This window comes from Mustelus asterias, chromosome 10, assembly GCF_964213995.1.
Source record: "Mustelus asterias chromosome 10, sMusAst1.hap1.1, whole genome shotgun sequence".
NCBI lineage: Eukaryota > Metazoa > Chordata > Chondrichthyes > Carcharhiniformes > Triakidae > Mustelus > Mustelus asterias.
In genome coordinates, this window is record NC_135810.1 from 82,781,051 (window position 1) to 82,787,050 (window position 6,000).

Sequence of the window (6,000 nt, forward strand, 5' to 3'; positions counted from 1 at the left end):
GAAGGCAGCTCATCACCACATTTTCAAGGGCAACTAGGGATGGGCAATAAATGCTGGACAGCCAGCGATGACCATGTCCCACAAATGAATTTTTAAAAAGTTAATCTGTAACTGAAACCACCATCTGTGCTTTTGGTACTTCTAAACGTGACTATGCAAGAGGATGTAGGAGCAATGCGACTGGGGGTAAATGTGCAAAAATTGTTGAAGGTGGCAGGAGGAATTGAGAAAGTGGTTAAGAAGGCATACAGGATCCTGGGCTTTATAGAAGCATAGAGTATAAAAGCAATGAGGTTCTGTGAATCTTTATAAACACCGGTTTGGCCTCAGCCAGAACAATGTGTTAAAGTCTGGATGCCACATTTTCCAAAGGGTGCAAAGGCATTGGAAAGGGTGTAAGAAAGATTTATGGGAATAGTTCTGGGGCTGAGAGACTTCAGTTACAAGGATAAATTGGCAATGCTGGCTTCTCTCTTTAGAGAAGTAAAGGTTGAGAGAAGATTTGATAAAGGTCTTCCAAATCAGGAGGGCTTGGAGCAGAATGAATAGGGAGAAGCTATTCATTCCCATTGGTGGAGGGTCGAGAACTAGAGCTCAGCAAAGTGAAGTGATTGACAAAAGAGGCAATGGCGACAAGGAAAAACATGCAATGTAGTGAGTGGTTAGGATCTGGAGTGCACTGCCTGAGGGTCTGGTGGAGGCAGATTGAATCATGGCTTTTAAAGGGAATTAGATAATTAATGAAGAGAAACATTGTATAGGGCTATGGGAGAGTGGGACTAGCTTGGTTGCTGCTATTGAGAACCGGCCTTCTTCTGTAATGTAACCATTCTATGATTTCATTGCACTCATAGCCAGTTTCCCACATTCTACCCTCAGTAAACTTTAAATCATCAAAACTTCTGCTGCCCTTAGTCCTAACTCACACCATGTCCCATTCACACATCAGCCCTCTGCTCATGATGTATATTGGGTCCAACTAAGCAATGCCTTGATTTCAAATTTCTCATCCTTCTTTGTAAATCTTTCCGTGGCCTCAACTCTCTCTATTTCTGGAATCTCCTCCAGCCCCACAACCCTCCAAGATATCTATACTCCTCTAATTCTGGCCTCTTGAGCATCTCTGAATTTAATTGCTCAACATTGGTGGCTATGCCTTCTACCTTAAGGCCTTAAACTCTGGATTTCCCTCCCTAAATATATTTGCTTTTCTACCTCTCTCCTCCTTTAAGAAGCTCTTTAAAACCTACCTCTTCGATCAAACCTTTGTTCATTTGTCCTAATATCTTACAATGTGGCTTAGTGGTATACTTTGTTTTCCAATGCTACAGTGAAGTGATTTGGGGTGTTTTATTACATTAAAGGTACTTTATAAATACAGTTCAATTGTTATTGTTGTGTACCCATGTCAATCTTTTTGATAAAACAATTAAACTAACTCAAATTAACTGAGGGACAAATCAAAAGGGACAGTCCCCAAAAAGGAGGGAAGCAACCGAAACAAAAGACAAAGTAGAAAGGAAACTTAAACATCAAACTAAAATGTGATTAAAAGGGTCAATAATGCACCCCAGTCCTTGTGGTGCCTTGCGGGCACGGAAGGCCTCAACAGTGCCCTCGGACACTGCATGCTCCCTCTCGAGGGACACACGTCTGCGAATGTAGCCGCAGTATAGGGGCAGACAGTTGGGTCACCCACTGCCTGGTCCTGTTTATGGCAAATTTAGCCAGGCCCAGGCGCAGGTTCATGAGAAGGTCCTCCGCCTTGCCTTCCCTGCCCCCTCCGCACCGGGTGTCCGTAGATCAGGAGCGTAGGATTAAAGTGCAAACAAAACATCAGCAGAAAGTTTTTTAGGTAACTAAAGAGGTTGTGCAGCCTAAGACATTCAATGTAGACATGGCTCACGGCCACAAGGTTGTACCCATGTCCAGGTCAATAAAATATCAGACAGAGCAGTGTTCCCCACAACAATCTCTGGAGGACACCATTGAATCCTTCCTACAGTCTGAAAAACAACCGATCACCACCCTGCTTTGCTTTCTATATCTTAGCCAATTTTGCATCCAAGTAGTCATTACCCCTTTAATCCCATGTGTGTCTGTTTTGCTAGCAAGTCTTTTATGTGATGCCTGTTATCACAAACCAGCTGTAAATTAAGAGAGTGACAATATTGATAAAAGTGTCAGACTGGTGAGCAAAACCTTGTGTTCTCTTATCCTACTTCACTCTGTCCATAGGGAAAGAGATGTAGATGTTTTTGATGCAGAGACTTGGCACTTCCTTGATACATCAGCACATTGCAAATTGTGGCCTGTGGCTGATGTCACCTGTTGCAGCCTGTAAGGTGTCCACGGCCTTAGAGTTGAGAGTTCCTGACACTGATTTGGTGAAAATGCATCATACATGTTCCTGAATAAATGAATGCAGGGTAAGTGTTTACTAAATGAACACTTAGATGTGGCCTGCTGCAGTGTGCTCCAGTCATCCTCCTTTCCTGCAGCTACTTCTATTCTGTGTTGCTTACCTTACTGTTCCCCCTCTTGCTCAAAGGCCAAAGGTGGGCCAGTGACCAATGAGACCACCTGTGTTTGCAGTCAGACTGTTTCTGAGGCAAACAACAATAGTCCAAGACCAGCAAAATCTTCAGATGTGTAGACAAAGTAAACTTTGGCAAAACACAACAAAAAGCATCCAGAAGTCAACCATGAGACTGAAACGATAAACCAGGAAACAACATGTAAGCAATGCATAATTCCTTTAAATAGTGCTGGTGAAGGGGTCTTCCTGTCAGTGCCATTTTGTGCTGTGCAAATTCAGCACAAGATGAGGCCACGTTTTGAGGCATTTGAATGTTGGAAGCAGCTCTGTGAAATGTGCAGAATCCTATATGGAGCCTTAAATGTTCCTGACGATCACCCCTGCTGCCAGTGCATCTATTTAACCAAGAAGCTAGATAGTACATCTCCATGTAGGTGTGTTCAGGAGGTTCATGCCCAGCAGTTTGGGACCTTAGTAGACTGGTGAGCACCCAAAAACTGATGTTACATGGCCAAATCCTGGGCTTCTATCTTTTTTCCCTCCTTTTTAACTTGAGTCTCTGTCTGCACCATTCCCAGTGTCTCAATCCAAGGTACACATGAGATCAAACACTCAGGCTTTTACATGTATGTACCAACCCTAATATATGATGCAGTGTATTGAAGCTGAAACACAGTGTACCTTCCAGCTCACTGATATCATGCTGCATTCAGTACAAATGTAATATTGAATATATAACACTGATGATTGTAATTGCAGTCTTATTTAAAGAGGAAATATATCCTCTGTAGTTGTTTTCTATTTTACTCCCTTCATGACAGCAGCTCAGTGTGGCTATCACTTAGACAGCTACAGATGTTACTCCATGAACAGCTGCTGTGTCTTGAGAGTCAGCAAATGGCAGGCAGCAAATAAATGCTGCTGCCCTACAGTGCTGTTCTTCATATACAAAATGCTGTCCTGCCAGAGTGCCTCCCGAACCCAGACTTATAACACACTGAAAAACCCAACACTTCAATGTATATTGAACTGAGGAAGAAGGCCAAGCACAGAAGGCCTAAGAACACCTAAGGAAATCTAATGTCCTCACTGTCAAATGTTATTTGCATCTCCAATTAGCAATTTGGTAATGTATTATTAAAATTCCTAGTTACTCCCTAGGTTTCAATTTCCTATTATAACAGCACGAGAACAAGGATCAGTGGAAAATATGGTATTTGGTTTTTGCTTAAAAATTTGGTTATAGGTTTAAGTATTTTGATTATTTCATACTGCACTTTCTCTGGTTTTTGAAGTCTAAAAATATGTTTTCAGGTGTGATTGAAATCATTAGGAGCAGCTGAAAAATATTGACACATTGACCATAACAATGTGTGCCCCTCCTTTCTATTACCAATAAACTGAGATCTTGAATACAATATCAATGTCAATTGTCAATCAAACTGCTATTTACTTCCAGAAGTTGTGGAAATGAACTTTCAGAAGGCACATGATAAAGTCCCTCGTAAGAAACTGTAAGCTAAAGTTGAAGCTAATGGAGTTATTGACCTAATTAGGACATTGGCTAAGCAGGAGACAGAGTGAAAGTGTAAAGGCCAAGTACTCCATTTGGCAAAATGTTAATACTGGTTTCTGCTAGTAACTGTGTTGAGGCCTCAACTATTCACTGAAATTTATTAACAACTTAGATGGTGAGATAGAAAATAACATATACAAACTTGCCAATGACACAAAGACAGACTGCATTGTCAGCACTGTAGTTTGAAGCGTAAAGTCATTAAATGAATGGGAAAAATCATGGCAAATTGACTTCAGTACAGGCAAATATGAAGTTATCCACTTTGGGCCTAAAAGGAATGGAACAGGGTACTTTCTAAATGGTGAATAGCTAGAAATGGTGGAGAGCCAAATAAATTTGGGGGTGTAGATCTCCCTTTGAGTCAGAAGGTTGTGATTTCAAGTCCAACTCCAGGACCTAAGTGGAAAAATCAAGGCTAACACCCTAGGCAGAATCCTATTGAGCCAACTGGGCTCTCAGCTGGAAAGTCAACAAGACCCCTGCATTGCCTCTTTTCGATAAGAAACATTGCACTTTGTGCCACTCAGCCTCAGGCATTTAACAAGCCAGTTGGTGCTACCTCACTCTGGGATCAAAGACCCTGGTGGTGGAAGAGCAATGGCCTAGTGGTATTATCATTAGACTATTAATCCAGAAACTCAGCTAATGTTCTGGGGACCCGGGTTTGAATCCCACCACGGCAGGTGGTGGAATTTGAATTCAATAAAAAATATCTGGAATTAAGAATCTGCTGATGACCATGAAACCATTGCTGATTGTTGGAAAACCCATCTGGTTCATTAATGCTCTTTAGAGAGGGAAATCTGCCGTCCTTATCTGGTCTGGCCTACATGTGACTCCAGAGCCACAGCAATGTGCTTGACTCCAAACTGCTCTCTGATATGGCCGAGCAAGTCACTCAGTTCAAGGGTAACAAGGGATGGGTAACAATGCTGGTCAGCCAACGACACCCATGTGCCACGAATGAATAAAAAAAAGAGCTGCCAGCCAATCAGAGGCCAATGGTTCTTCTATACTCAGTAGCACCACCAGGAAGGCAATGACTCCTGCCGGTACTACATCCACTCAAGGCCATGGATTGAGATTGAGATGGCCAGGTTGGGAGGAGAGATCAGCAGTGAGGGCTTTTCAGTAATGCTGGATCCGTCAATCAGGCACTGAGTGTCTTTGAATGAGGGAACTAACCCTGACGCCCACAAGCAAATATGCCAAGATTTACTTGTCGTGGCCCCAATGTGACCTCCCCAATTCCGCCACAGATTAATGCCAGCAGTGGCAGAATAAGGGCCTTAAATAGGCATTAATTGACTACCTAAGGGCCTCAATAAGTGATGGGGCTGGAAGGCTCTCCATGGACCTGCCCCACTGGACTTAATAGGTGTGGAAGGATGGTGGAATACCCCTCCACCGCTCTCCCACCTGATTACTTCCACCCCTGCTGCAAAACCTGCCACCAATGGAGGCACAAGATTCCATTCTCCAATGCAGTCCTAATGGAGTACCGCACTACCGCAAGAAACTGCAAAAGGTCGTGAATGTAGCCCAATCCATCACGCAAACCAGCCTCCCATCTATTGACTCTGTCTATACTTCCCGCTGCCTCGGAAAAGCAGCCAGCATAATTAAGGACCCCACGCACCCCGGACATTCTTTCTTCCACCTTCTTCCATCGAGAAGAAGATACAAAAGTCTGAGGTCACGTACCAACCGACTCAAGAACAGCTTCTTCCCTGCTGCCGTCAGACTTTTGAATGGACCTACCTTGCATTAAGTTCATCTTTCTCTACACCCTAGCTATGACTGTAACACTACATTCTGCACTCTCTCATTTGCTTCTCTATCAACAAACAGTATGTTCTGTCTGTATAGCGCACAAGAAACA